At 60.7% G+C, this 13,718-nt stretch overlaps 1 long non-coding RNA gene across 1 annotated transcript; it reads left to right on the plus strand.

Moving 5' to 3' along the window:
• The first annotated feature begins 9,055 nt into the window (after positions 1–9,055).
• On the plus strand, positions 9,056–10,604 carry LOC116812752 (uncharacterized). Its single transcript, XR_009214931.1, has 4 exons — positions 9,056–9,170; positions 9,600–9,718; positions 9,857–10,074; positions 10,486–10,604. It is a non-coding gene; the product is annotated as an uncharacterized LOC116812752 (long non-coding RNA).
• Positions 10,605–13,718: the final 3,114 nt, after the last annotated feature.

Raw genomic sequence — 13,718 nt, forward strand, 5'->3', positions numbered from 1 at the left:
GGCCCTGAGCAGACAGACAGGGATGGACTCGCCCCCTGGGCACCCTGTGCCTGCCCTCAGCCTCCCCACTGAGGCCCAGGCTGCCAGGCCGTCCATCCGTGGGCAGCTGAGCAGGCCACAGTGTGGAAGAGGCTCCAGAAAACCCAGCCCTGCCGTTGCACACGTGCGTGGCCAGCAGATAAAGTCTCCCTTGTTACTGTGGGCAGTGTAGCTGCACCTGTGGTGAGGCCGGCACTGTTGAAAAGATGTCAATTCACAGAGCTTGACTATGACCCAAAGATGAGGTTAGGACTCCGGGAAAGGATGGTGGCAGTCTTCAGGGGAAACTCTCCTTTTCTTCTGTCTGGACACTGGAGCCGCACACTCGCCTGTCCCCATCCTCCCACAGCACAGGGCCCCTGGGACCTCGGCCCTGGGCAGGATTTGGGGGATGGCCACGTCTCTCTGAGTGGGCTCTGCTCATGGTCCTCACAAGGCCCGGGACAGGGATGAGACCAGGCCTGCGTCCTCTGTCTCCCCGCCCCACTGTGGCTGTGCCAGCCTCTCTGACAGGGGCTCCTCCGTCCACGTGCCCCTCCTAGGCCACCATCCTGTTATAAACAGGCAGGAGTCTCCTTCCAGCCTCCCTCTGGGGCGGGCAGGCAGCACGGCGATCACCTGCCCCCACTCCCTCATCTATCACCCTGAACTGTGTTCACGGTAAAATTACTCATCCTCGGCCGGTGATAAATGGCATCAGTCTAGAGCCAGCAGGCAGCATGGGGTGGGGCTCCCTGCTCAGGGTTCCCAGGCCTGGGCCAGATAAACCTGGTGAGCCGTGCCTTTGTGCTCACGCACAGCTGGCAACAGCAAGTCAGTGGATTTGTACGTGTCTGATGTGTGCCCTTGGTAAAAGCACGCGTGTGCACGATTCTGTGTGCATGTGCTCGTGGGGGCTGGGGGCTGAGGGAGGCCATCTGGGATGTGGGGTCTGGATGTGGTGGCCAGGGTGGGCGCTAGGCAGGCGGCAGAGTGGAGAAGGTGTATCACCAGGAGAAGGGACCCAAGGAATCAGAAGAGCAGGGGGAGCCACTGAGTGGGGTGCAGGGAAGATGGGGTGTCTGGGAGCTCAGCCTGGTGCAGAGGGAGGGAAGCAGGCAGCTCCTGGATGCACGGGTGGGGCATACTCTCTACAGATTCAATGCTGGATTTGTATAGCATATAGATTTTCAATAGTTATTAAAAATCATCAAAAACAATCGTGTTTACAATTTATTTTTTATTTTTTATTTTTTTTGAGACGGAGTCTCGCTCTGTCGCCCAGGCTGGAGTGCAGTGGCGCAATCTCGGCTCACTGCAAGCTCCGCCTCCCGGGTTCACGCCATTCTCCTGCCTCAGCCTCTCCGAGTAGCTGGGACTACAGGCGCCCACCACGACGCCCGGCTAATTTTTTGTATTTTTAGTAGAGACGGGGTTTCACCGTGGTCTCGATCTCCTGACCTCGTGATTCGCCCGCCTCGGCCTTCCAAAGTGCTGGGATTACAAGCTTGAGCCACCGCGCCCGGCCGTGTTTACAATTTATTGGGCAACCACTATATTCTGGTCAACATCTAGAATTTATCAACAATTGTACAAGCCAAGTATTTTATCCCCATTTTTACAGAGGATAAAACCAAGAATAAGGAACTTTACATTGTCAATGATCAAACACCTAGTGCACCCATGGCCGTGCGTCCGCAGGACGAAGCAGCCTTTGGCAGTCCTGGAACTTAAGATGTCCAGAGATCAGCAGCTCTCGGCTCAGGTCCAGGCAGCTGGACAGCACCCAGCGCCTCCTCCAGGTCCTCCTGGATCCTCTCCTTTCTTTCACTTTCAGCCCGGGAATCTCCGTGAAGTCCTAGCTGATAACTAAGGGGTTAATGAATAATCACAGTGATGAGCTCTGGAGGTGGGCTCCTTTGATTAAACCACAGAGGTCCAGAGGATCAGGCCTCAAACCTCCTCCATCACTTGCCAGCTGGCACCTGTGAAGGAGGTGGAACCAGCACCCACGTGGCAGTGGCTGCAGGGTCACCTGAGATGGTGATCCCAAAGTGCTGAGCCATCGGGACACATATTTCCAAGACCTCCTGAGTGCCGGCTGGTCCCTGGAGCAGAGATGAGGCCCCTGTGGGGCCTACAGTCCAGTTATGAAGGCAGGGCTCCTGTGTAAGCCAGCAGGCCCAGGTCTGGAAAGGCCAGGACGTGGGTTCAGAAGCTCAAGGACAATGGATTCATTCTGACTGGAGGGATCCAGGAAGGCTTCATGGAGGAAGTGGCATTTGACATTGGCATCAAGGATGAACAGGATTAGACAGAGGGGACTGGTGTCTGCGTGAAGGAAGGCCAAAGTGCTGTTCTGAGATGAGGGCGGTCAGCCCCTCTTGCCCCTCCTGAACTGCTCGGCTTGGGAGGCTTTGGCAGAAGGTGGCTCTGCACGCCCCAGGTGCAAGGTTGGAGCTTCCTTTTCTGCACTCCACAGCAGGAAGAAGGGCTGTGTGAACTGCTCACCACTGTCTTCCTGGATTTCCAGCTCCACGCCTGGCACAGAGACAGGCTCAGTGACGGTTGAAGGAATCGGAGAAATAATGAAATGTGTGTTCATCCAGCAGGCGGCGGAGCCTTGGGTTAAGGGTTAACGTCAGGAAATGACAGATCCAACGCTCCTGCTTGGGGCAGCGTGGAGGCCAGCGGAGGAACTGCAGGAGCCTAAAGGAGATGGCGCACAGGCCTGGCTTGGGAGAGCAGCCGTGAGACAAGGGGGCTCATCTGAAAGACGGTGGAGGGTGCTGGAGAGGGTGCCCCGGGCAGGGGCTTGGCGGCGTCCGGCACCGAACTTCCCAAAGCAGCTGCCTCTGTGGACTGTGCCTGGCAGGGAGGTAGCCACACCGGGAGTGACCCTAGACTCTGGCTCCCCAGGGGTGGCTGGAGGCAGTGTCTCTGCCCGTGTGGGCCTCCGGCTTGGGGTCCGAAAGCTCTGCCCTGCCGCTGGCTGCAGTGAGAGAGGTGGCCTTCTGAACGGGCCCTGTCCCCGGGGAGCCTCTGGTAAAGAGATTTACCTGCGCCTTCAAAACACGCCATGTCCACCGGAGCCTCTGGGTACAGGCTGCCCCCAAACAGAAAACCACACCCTGTTTAAGACCCAAAACCAAGGAGAGAGCCCCTCATGCCCCCTTCTATCTCCCCTTCTGTCCAGGGCCCCCTGCCTGCTCTGGTCCACCCCATCCTGACCCCCTCTGCCTGTTCATCTGAGGGCTGTGAGCCTAGGCCTGGGCCTGGCTGAGGGTCAGGGATCCTGGACCTGCTTGAGACCATGCTCCATACGCTCCCTCGGTCACAAGGCCAGCTGTGGAGACAAACCCCCACCCTGAGCCGGCAGTGTCAGCAACGCCCTGTCCTCACAGTGCCGGGTAGTGTCTGGCTGAGACCCGGGGCCACCTGCTCCAACGTCCACTCCAAGCAAGCCAGAGCCAGGTGCTGCCAGCCTGCCCATGTGTACACGTTAGCAGACAGGTTTCCTGGTGTGGCACACACGTGTTATGACCTTGGCTGCTGTCCCCAGCCCAGAGTGCACTTCCGGGTAATAAATCCAGCATCCTGAGGCTTCACTGCCCTCCTGAGGGTTTTCTCAGATTGAATCTCCTTCACGATGACAGCCTCCTGTCACCTGGGCCCTGGTGACGAAGCCTTCGGAGAGGAAAGGACCCATCCAGGGCGTTCCCAGTGGGCGTGCTGTCCACCCTCCACCCCTGTCCTGGCCCCCGCAGTGGGGCGGCCACCTTGGGTAACGAGGCTGCCTGAGGTCCAGGGGGAGGAAGAACCAGGTGGCCCACCTTCGATGCACCGGGAGCCGCAGGCACCTGACGGCAGCCTCCTCACCCCTCCCTGGGCTGAAGTTCAGGCTGTCTCATCCCTTGCCAGGAGCTCAGGGCTGAGCTAGGTTGGCAGGGGATGGGTTGAGGGTCTGTTGTCCAGCAGGTTGCCCGGGCCCCACCCAGGCCACTCAGAAAACACCTGCAAGAGCCCCGAAGGCATGCAGGGCACTGTCGTGAGCACACCAGTGGGGACAGACGTCCAGGCAGGAGGGAGCAGCCAGACCCCCAGCCCACCAGGATCACCAGGTGAGCAAGGCTGGGGAACGATGGAGGCGGAGCCCCGCGGCTGCCCAGCTCACTGCCCAGCTCACTGCCCCGAGTGTCCAGGCTGTGGTGCAGGCGTGGGGACCCAGGTGTGTTCAGGGGTCTCCTTCAGGGGAGGAAACCAAGCTGGGAGTCTGGGGAGGCCGAGGTGTGAGGTGACAGCAGGTGAAGAGTGAGCCACAGTCAGCATTTTCACATGAAAGGAAACTACAGGGCCTGGCGTGGTGACTCAGGCCTGTAATCCCCGCACTGTGGGAGGCCGAGGCAGGAGGATCACCTGAGGTCGGGAGTTCGAGACCAGCCTGACCAACATGGAGAAACTCCATTTCTACTAAAAAAATACAAAATTAGCTGGGCATGGTGGCACACGCCTGTAATCCCAGCTATTCGGGAGGCTGAGGCAGGAGAATCACTTGAACCAGGGAGGTGGAGGTTGTGGTGAGCCAAGATCGCGCCATTGCACCCCGGCCTGGGCAACAAGAGTGAAACTCGTTTCAAAAAAAAGAAAGAAAGAAAGAAAAAGAAAAAAAGAAAGGCAACTACAGAAGGCAAGAGAAGAACCACCCGAGATCAGCAGACGGAACCATGGCCGGAGCCCACCAGGACCCTGGAAGGTCCGTGGTCCACCAGCCAGGCTGGGGCACCTCAGCCCCTGGGCAGAGCCCCAAGCAGGGCTGTGCCCTGGTAAAGGAGGGTACAGTCAGCCCCAGACTACATGCTGCCTTGGTCCTCCCAGCAGGGCTTAAAAGCAAGACCCCAAAGGACCAAACAGCTTCTAAGTAACTTCCTAGAGTCCTGAGCAAAGTCAGCTTCACTCAGCTTTGCCACAAAAATAGTCAGCACCCAGCAAAATTCACAATCCCTGTCACCCACTCAGAAATCACCAGGCATGCGAGGGAGCAGGAAAATGCAACCCAGAATAGCAGGAGCACCCATCAGTGGAGCCGCTTCAGAAGCGACCGACAACCAGGCAAGTCCACAGGGCACTGAGGCGCCTGCCACCTCTGCGCCCGGCGCTCCCGAAGCCAGAGGGCAGGTGGGACGCAGGTGGGGACGCTCTGAGCAAAAACGCACGCGGCCAAGCTGGGGTCACCCGTGGGAACAGGGTGAAACGCTTGCACGTGGGTAGGGCAGTCTCTGCAAGGGGCTGTGTGGGCTCCGGGGCCAGACGCTGTGAGGGCCTCACCAGCTGTGAGGTGGCTGTCTCTGCCCCACGCCACCTGCTCAATGCATGTTAATTTCATCTTGTTTCATTCTCATTCCCATTTTACAGGTTGAGGTTCAGAGAAGTCAGAAGTGGGCACAGCGTCCTGGGGTGAGGCCTCACGCCCTCTGCACCACCTACCCTCCAGGTCCCACCATCCTCACAAATTCAAGGCAAGGTTCTGGAACCCCCAGCCCTCCAGAAAGGGGAAGCTGAGCCCAGGAGACACGTCAGAGAGTTCGAGTCCGTGAGTTTACCCTGCGCTCACGCCGATTCCTCCTGCATCCTGTGTCAGGATGTCTAGATTCCAGAGTCCCCACCCTGATTTTCCAACCTTGTCTCAGCCTTGGCTCCTCCCTTTTTGGGGCAGGACAGGGAACCCCAGCAGCACGCGTGTGAGGGCATGAGAGGGCGGGAGGTGCCCTATGCCTGCCCGCCAGACCAGGGCCCCAGCCCTGGACACAGGGAGACAGTGTGAGTGCTGTTCCTGCTCCCACTCCCTCATCTGGGCAGGTGCTCCCAGGTACAGGTGCTGAGTCCCACCCAGAGGGGCCCTGCCACACCCAGAGGACTGACAAACCCAGACACAACTGTCTCTTCCCCTGGTCAGGGTCTGGGCAAGGGGCCCTGTGGGCCGCTGTTGTGAGTGTCCATGCTGTGGCCCGGTGTGTGAGGTTGCGTTTCCAACTGGGAGTGATTTGGCTTTGGTTACCTGAGGGTCTGAGGACACGCACTAAAGCCCCACCTTTCCGACTTCCAGAGCTGCCGGCTCCAGCAGCAGCCTCCAGGCCAGAGGGCTCCCACACCTGGGGGGCCAGGGTGGGAGTGACAAAGGGCCCCAGGCGACGGCTGAGAGCCGGCCCGGGCGGGCAGCAGAACAGCCACCAGCTCCCGCCAGGCCCTGGCAGCATGAGCGATGGCAGGCCCAGCGATAAGAAACTAATAATTTATGCTTCCAGCTCCTGGGCCGGCGCCGAGGGAAGGCTGGGCCACAGCCTTCCCCACACTGAGCGGCCGCAGCCCTTTATTGCGCGAATTATTAACGACCAGAGAATGAATGACTCTGTAATCAGATCAGGCTGCCAGCACTTTTCATTGCGTTTATTTGTATAAATTCTGAAGTCGGGGTCTGCTCTAAGCTCAGCAAGCCAGCCTCGTGCTGGCTGGGCGCCCAGGCCCCCACCCAGACAGAGCACGGGTCCCTCACCCTGCCCACGGGTTCCAGAGAACAGAGGGCTCAGGAAGGGGTACAGGGAACTGCTCTGAACCAGCAGCCGAGTTCATGGGCACCCAAAGCAGCCCTGGGCCAGGGTCAGAGCTCTGTCCTTGAATCTGCCTCAGGGAAGATTCCCAACTGTCCTCAGAGCCAGGGGCACCCAGGGCTTGGGAGCTGAAGTGGGGGTGGGTCTGAGACCAGGAGAAGGCTCCCCAGCCCTGAGGGAACCCTCGTCACCCCCCTGCTCTGCTCGATCCAGGAGCCATCCCAGGGTTGCCTGAGGCCTCCTGGCTCTCCCGCCTCCATCCTGTGGGCTTCCCGGGAGCCCCAGGCTGGTCTCCCACCTGCCTCCTCCTTTTCTGGTCTTGCCTGGGCTGGGCCCAGGGGCTCTGGCTGTGGGTTTTCTGTGCAGCACCTCGCAGTGAGCCTGACGCTGGTCCTCTCCTGGGCCCCCTTTTAATCTTATTGACGCTACAGTGCATAAATTCAGATTTGGAGATCTTATGTTCCATCATAAATTGGGCCAGCAGACTTCCGATCAACAAGATAAAGCTGTCTTCCGTGAGGCGGGTGTTTTATTAGTCTTGGTCCCAGTGCTGCAGGTGTGGGCTGGGGAGTGCATGAGGGAGGGGCCTCTGCTTGGGACCCTTCCTTCCTGGGCGAGGGGCTGAGTCCCTCCTGCCGCCCGGGCTGTGCCCCAGGTACCTGGTGAAGAGAGGGACCCTGGAATTGCCGCCTTTCCCCTGCACCTTGGGCTCTGCATACGATTTCAGCCAATCCCTGCCGCCCAGCCTCACCCACCTGCTTCTGGGGCCAACCCCGGGGTCATGCAGGGCTGTGCAGCATGGGGGTCCTGTTCTCATTCAGCCACCTGCACAGCCATCCCAGTGTGATTCCTCAGCAGCCACATAGAAGACAGATGGTCCATAGGAGACTCAGAAACAGAGAAGCCTCACACCAGGTCCACAGAGGCACCCACGCCTCCCAAAAGGATGGCACGCACTCACCCTGCCCTCTGGGGAGCACAGTGGGAGTCCAGGACACCACCTTGGATGGGGTGAGGCTCCGTCTGTGACCTCAGAAAGGCAGTCTGGAGCTGGACTTGACATGAGAAACAGAATAAAACTGCCTGTCCACCTGAGCTTGCCGCCCTGAAAATCCCTGACATGACACAGAAGTCAGTGCTGACAGAGGGCCTGCTGCTCCCAGTGACCCTGCTGGTGGGGTCTCAACCCACCCACTTCTTCTGGAGCAGCCGGTCACAGCTGTGGCCCTGCTGGGGCACACGGGGATGAGATCCTAAAATACACAGCAACTGCACAGTGGAAACCTGCATATCCCATTTGGGTACAACTTTCATTACCCGAAGAAACATGGGGAGGAACCCCAGAGCAGCTCCCGCGTGGGTATCCTCCACTGTGTTAGCATCCGGCACTCACACAGCACCCAGGCCTCGTTGGGACAAGGCCTTGTGCACACACGGTAGGATCTGCGTGTGTACTGGGGCCTGTGCCTGGGCTGCTGCTCCCCAGCCACCGATGTCAGGATCTCCAGGACCCCCATGAGTGGTCAGTGGAGCAGAGATGGCACAGACGCCAGTGACCTGGGTCATTCTCTACCTGGGATGCGGGACCCCAGAGACCACACTGTCGGTCTGTATCTGCCTCTTGGTGCAGGAGCAGGTGCAACCCCTGCCTGCCCCAGCCATGAGGCTCTGTCACAGGGGACCTCTGTGGCACCCTCTGCTGCAGGCAGGGCCTTAGGACAGATGCCACGCCACTGTCCATGCCTCCTGAGACTGACCTCCCCTTGCACTGGGCAACGTCTGCTGAAGATAAGGACATGTTCACTGGGCCAGGCCTGGAATTCTCCCACGTTGTGAGCTTTCCTCTCTGACGAAGAGGATACCTGTGGTCAAACTCCTACAGAACACTAGGGACAGGAAGGCAGGCAGAGTCCCACCTGGGCAGGTGGTAGGAGTGGAGGGAGCAGGCAGGCAGCAGGGCTGCCCGGGGCTAGGAGGCTGAGCTGCCCTGGGCGAGCCCGGGAGCCCACGTGGGGCTGCACCCAGTCTGGCTGCGAGCAGGGCCCCCCCTCCCCTGGACACAGTGGAGGACCCCCTGTGTGTGGTCTTCACTGACTGAGCACCTATCTCGTGCCAGACATGTGGGATTGGTGAATTTTAAAAAGCTCTGTTCTCAGGGGGCTCCCATCCCAGCACATACACTGTCACATCTGGGGTCCAGCCTGGACCCCCCCCCATGCAGTTGGAGAGGGTCTCAGGGCCAGGTCTGAGAACAGCAACTTCCAGCCACCGCACCCCGCCCCTCCCCAGCTGGCCTGGGCTCCAGCTCCTTGCACTAAGGCTGTCTGTGCAGGGCCCCCGGCTGGTGCCCGTCTCCTCTAAAGCTCGGGGGTCGGCACAGCCTGGCATCATCGGGCCTGTTATGCGGGTTCTGGTCTCTCCGTGCCCACAGACCCGCCAAGCTCACCAGCTAGTCAGTGTGCAGCCAGCACAGCAGGAGCGCGACCTGCTAGGGCCCTCAGAACAAGCCGTGTGGCCCGAGGCCTTCACACAGGATCTGTGCTGAGAGTGAGCTGATGTGGACGGCGGCACCGTGGCCATGGCAGAGGCACCATCCCCCCACCCTCACTCACGTAGGGATCCGCTCTTCCCTCGCACTGGGCCCTGCTGGCACATTCCAGATGTGGGGCACAGGGGCTGGAGCCCAAGGCCTGCGGGCTGGGCCCTGGCTCTGCACTCGGCTCCCGGAGTCTCCCTGACCCAGTGTCAGAGAGGGTGCCGCTCCTGCCATGAGGGCTGAGGACCCCCTAGGCCCACGTCTGCCCAGCAGGTGGCAGCTGCATCCTCTGGTCCCCTCCACAACCCCAGCCAGGTCCAGGCTGCAGGCCGCAGTGTTGGCAGGGGGAGGAGAGGGTGAAATTGGCTGAGTCCATCCACTGGGACAGACCCTCCCGCTCCTTGGGGCTCTGGAGAACTCTATTCCTTCCCTTTGCTTAGCCTCAAGGTGCTGGGACCTCTGGCTGCTGCATCATTTACAGAGGAATTGTCTGGGATGTGCCAGGCCTAGCACTCTGGCTCTCGCCGGTGTGCGTGTCAGCACACTAGTGACACGGCAGGTGAGGACCACGGCACCGCCCCTGCGATCTGGCAGTCAGAGCCCACCTGTGTGTCTGCAGGAGCATCCCCGACTACACACCATGGGAGGGCAGGGAAGGGTCCCTTGGGCCCACCCCTTTGTTCTTTCAATGGTAAAGGTTCAGGTCGGTGGACAGACTGGACTTGGAAACACCTTCGTGTGTCCTCGAAACGACGTGGCGCACAGCCAGCTCACAGCACCCAAAAGCGCGGGCAAGTTGCAGCGCGGCAGCCCCTCCTGTCTGAGCAGGAGCAGGTGCGTTCCTGAGGTCCTGGCCACTTCTGCAGGAGCATCTGAGGGAGCCCAGCTGATTTACCACGACCCCTGACCTCCCAGGTTAGCCTTTCCGTCCAACAGCACCAGGACTGGACCCTGGCACTGGACAGGCCACCTTGGCTGAGGATCGTGTGTGCCTGGGTCTGTGCGGTGCTGGTGCCCACAGGCCCTGGGTCTGTGTTGCACGGCCTTGGAAAGCAGTGCACATCCTGTCTGCACCGTTCGTCTGTGGTGAAGCCATCTTTGTCTGTGTGGCCATGGGAGGGCCTGTGCTGTGTGTGCGTCGTGCGAGGGTCGGGAGCTGCTGCGCCACACACAGGCACGCAGGGTGTGGGCACATCTGTGCTTCTGAGCACGCGTGCCCTTGCCAGTGGCCAGGCACACACACAGCTGTGCATCCTTGGCCCGAGATCAGCTGTGCCACACCTGCAGGCTGCAAGATCTTTTCTGTATATCTCCCTTCATCACCAGAAGTAAGCTCAGGACGGAGGCTGACGGGCTGGCCTCAGCACTGCTCACCTGCACCTCCTGGCTGCACCTGTGGCCCCGGACTCGGCTTCCCCATCTCTCTCCTCCCCACCTCACCTCTGGGTCTGTACCACATCTGGGCTCAATAAATGGTTGATTGATTGATGAGGGGATGGATGAGAAGGGCTTTAAGAGAAGTGCTGGGGAGCCTGGGCAGGCACTCCCGGATGGCGGAGGCAGCGTGCGGGCTGGGGCAGTGGCCCCTGGCGCCCCCACACTCCCCCAGGACGTCTGGGGTCACCGTCTGCTCCATGGCAGCCCCAGGGTTATTTATGACCTCCTCCCTCTGGTGGCGGGAGGCAGCGGCTCCAGCCTCAGCCCAGCGGCAGAGGGGCCCCAGCAGGGGGACCCGGAGCAGCGACAGAGGCACCAAGGCCCAGGCAGGCGGGGCTCGTGGGCCGGAGGAGGGGCGGTGGAGCCCACACCGCCACGTCCCTGCCTCGCTCGGGATGATTCTAGTGCCAAAACTCCGTGCCTCTGGCCTCTGCCACCAGCCTGAGGAGTGCAGGGGAGAGTGGGGCCCAGGTGTCCCAGACCAAGACAGGTGCGTGAGTGGACACGGGACACAGGTGTGCGAGTGGAGAACACGGGACAGGTGTGAGCAAGTGGACACATCACACGGATGTGCGAACAGACACAAGACACGGGACACAGGTGCGCAAGTGAACAAGGGACAGGTGTAAACCAGTGGACACAGGTGAGTGAGTGGACACATCACACGCGTGCGTGAGTGAACGCGGGACACGGGACAGGTGTGAGCCAGTGAACACGAGACATGGGTGTGAGCGAGTGGATACAGGACACGTGTGAGTGGGCACGGACAGTACAGGTGTGAGTGAGTGGACACGGAACACAGATGTGCGAGTGGACACGAGATACAGGTGTGGGAATGGACACAGGTGTATGTGAGTGGACACAGAACAGGTGTGAACATGGACACGGACACAGGTGTGTGTGAGCGGACAGGACCAAAGAAGGGGCACAACCCCGCGGAAAAGGGTGATGCTGGGGGTGAGGAGCCTGGTCCTGTGGGAAAGAGGCCTCGGAAGAGGTGCCTGCTTCCCAGGAAGACAAGCAGGTGGTGGGGAAGGCCGCCTCACCCAGCCCCTGGAGGGGCCTCCAGAACATCGGGGGTGGATGGTGAGGATAGAGGGGTGCCTCCAGCTTTGGACCCAGTCAGGGTCTTTTCCGGAAGACACCCTGGGTCCTCCAGAGACAGGTGGAGCCAGACTGTGGGCTGGAGGTTAGGCTGGGGGGCCCAGGTGGGACCCCACACCCAGCCAGAAACCCAGGGCCAGCCCCATGCCCCTCCTTAACCACACTGTGGGCCTGAGCATGGTGAGATACTGGTGAGCAGGGGAGGGCTCCTGGAAGGGAAAGGAGGTCCCTCCGCTGGCCCAGATCAGAGGAGAGGCCTGGCCCAAGGGTCTCAGACCCAGAGAGGCACTGCCATGCAGACCTGCGCCTCCCCAGCCTCCCTCCCCACGTCACTGTGTGAGCATGAGGGAGTCAGGTACAGGCGAACCTAGAAGGAGGGTCAGGTGCAGGCGAACCTAGAAGGAGGGTCAGGTGCAGGCGAACCTAGTAGCCCGCACACGGGCAGTAGGGTCAGGGCTGTGGCCAGACAGGGGGCACTCAGGGCCAGTCCACACGGCCTCCAGCTGGCCCCAGGAGTGGACTTTCCATGGCATCGGACCTGGGAGAAGACACAGACTTCAGAGGAGGAAGGCACGGGAACTCGCTGGCAGCCACACCTGGGGTCAGGGATGTGCTGGTGTCCTGGATGCAGACAGGTTGATAGGGCCAAGGGTGGCCACATAAGGAAGGGTCACCCACACTCACACCTGGCCCCTCAGACCCCAACAGACCAAGGAGCCCCCACAGAAAGGGGCCAGGATAGCAGGGGAGGCTTCTGGGCATGTTCCTTGTCTGAGCAGAGCACCGCTGGCCCAGACCTCACTCCGCAGGTTGGCTGTGGGACCAGCAGAAGCCTCTGGTGAGATAAGGTGAGGGAGCCCAGCGTGGTCACCCAGGGTCAGGTTTATGCTCAAGGAGGCTGGTCTGGTAGGAGGTGGTTGTGGGCTGTTCCCTCCCTCGAAGAAAGCACCTGTGCAAACAGTCCTGTGGCCCACTCACCCCTGGACCTGGTCAGGGAGATGCCCACAGGAACATGCCGGGTGCATCTCAGGGGGGGCAGGGGCCAGGGTCAGAACAGGAGGCCCCTTTCTAGTGGATGCAACATGGCACAGCAGGACAAGGCTGTCTCACCTGCTGTTACCAACGCCCCCAGGTTGTGTTTCTCTTCGGAACCCTCCAGATGCAATGCCAATCTGGGCACGCAGGGAGGTGTGGGGTGACAGGAAGCTCACCAGGAACCAGGGACTGGGGCCCAGACTGACCTGTCAGAAGGCACCAAGGTGGACGTGGTGTGGCCGGTCCTGCTTCACTAGCCTGGCTCCTAGTGGGAGGGTGTGCACCCTGCCAACCCGCCGTCCCCCACCCTCACCCTGACTCGGATCCACGCCACCTTCCTGCTGGGAGGTGTGGGGTGACAGGAAGCTCTTGCCCCACACCATGGCCCTGGCGCGGTCCTGGCGTGAGACATCCTGCATTTGAAACAGCTGTGTGACTTCAGGAGAGTTACTCAACCTTTCTGTCTCAGCGTCATCTATAAAAGACCAAAAAGGAACTCAGTGGCTCGGGCGAACTCACTCCTGTGAAGTGCATAGGAAGCGGCACGAATGGGCGGGGAGGTGCTGCCCTGTTATTCACAGAACACTTTGCCCAGGCAACACACTACAAATCCACAACCTCGCTCCCTGCAGGTGCACTGAGACCACCCACGCCCTCCCGGACACCAACGCCCACCATCTGATTCGCTGTGCAAAGTCCCAGCGCCGCCAGCGCACGCTCACACCCCGGCGAGCAGCCCCCAGCTCCCTCCCTCCCAGAGGAGCCCGGTCCGCGACCAGCCCAGCGCATCCCAGTCCCGCGCGGAGTCCTGGATTCCAGCCGCTCCCAGTGACTCGGTACTCGGGATAGCGCCAGGGGCCGCAGCCCTGTCCCGCTGCTGCCGCCGGATGCCCCGAGTCGGCCGTCACGCACCCCCCGCGGAAGCCCGCGCCTCCCGCCGCGCCGGGGCCGTTTAAATGGGCCAAGTTGTGGCGGCGGCGTCT

Source organism: Hylobates moloch, unplaced genomic scaffold, assembly GCF_009828535.3.
Source record: "Hylobates moloch isolate HMO894 unplaced genomic scaffold, HMol_V3 SCAFFOLD_9, whole genome shotgun sequence".
Lineage (NCBI taxonomy): Eukaryota > Metazoa > Chordata > Mammalia > Primates > Hylobatidae > Hylobates > Hylobates moloch.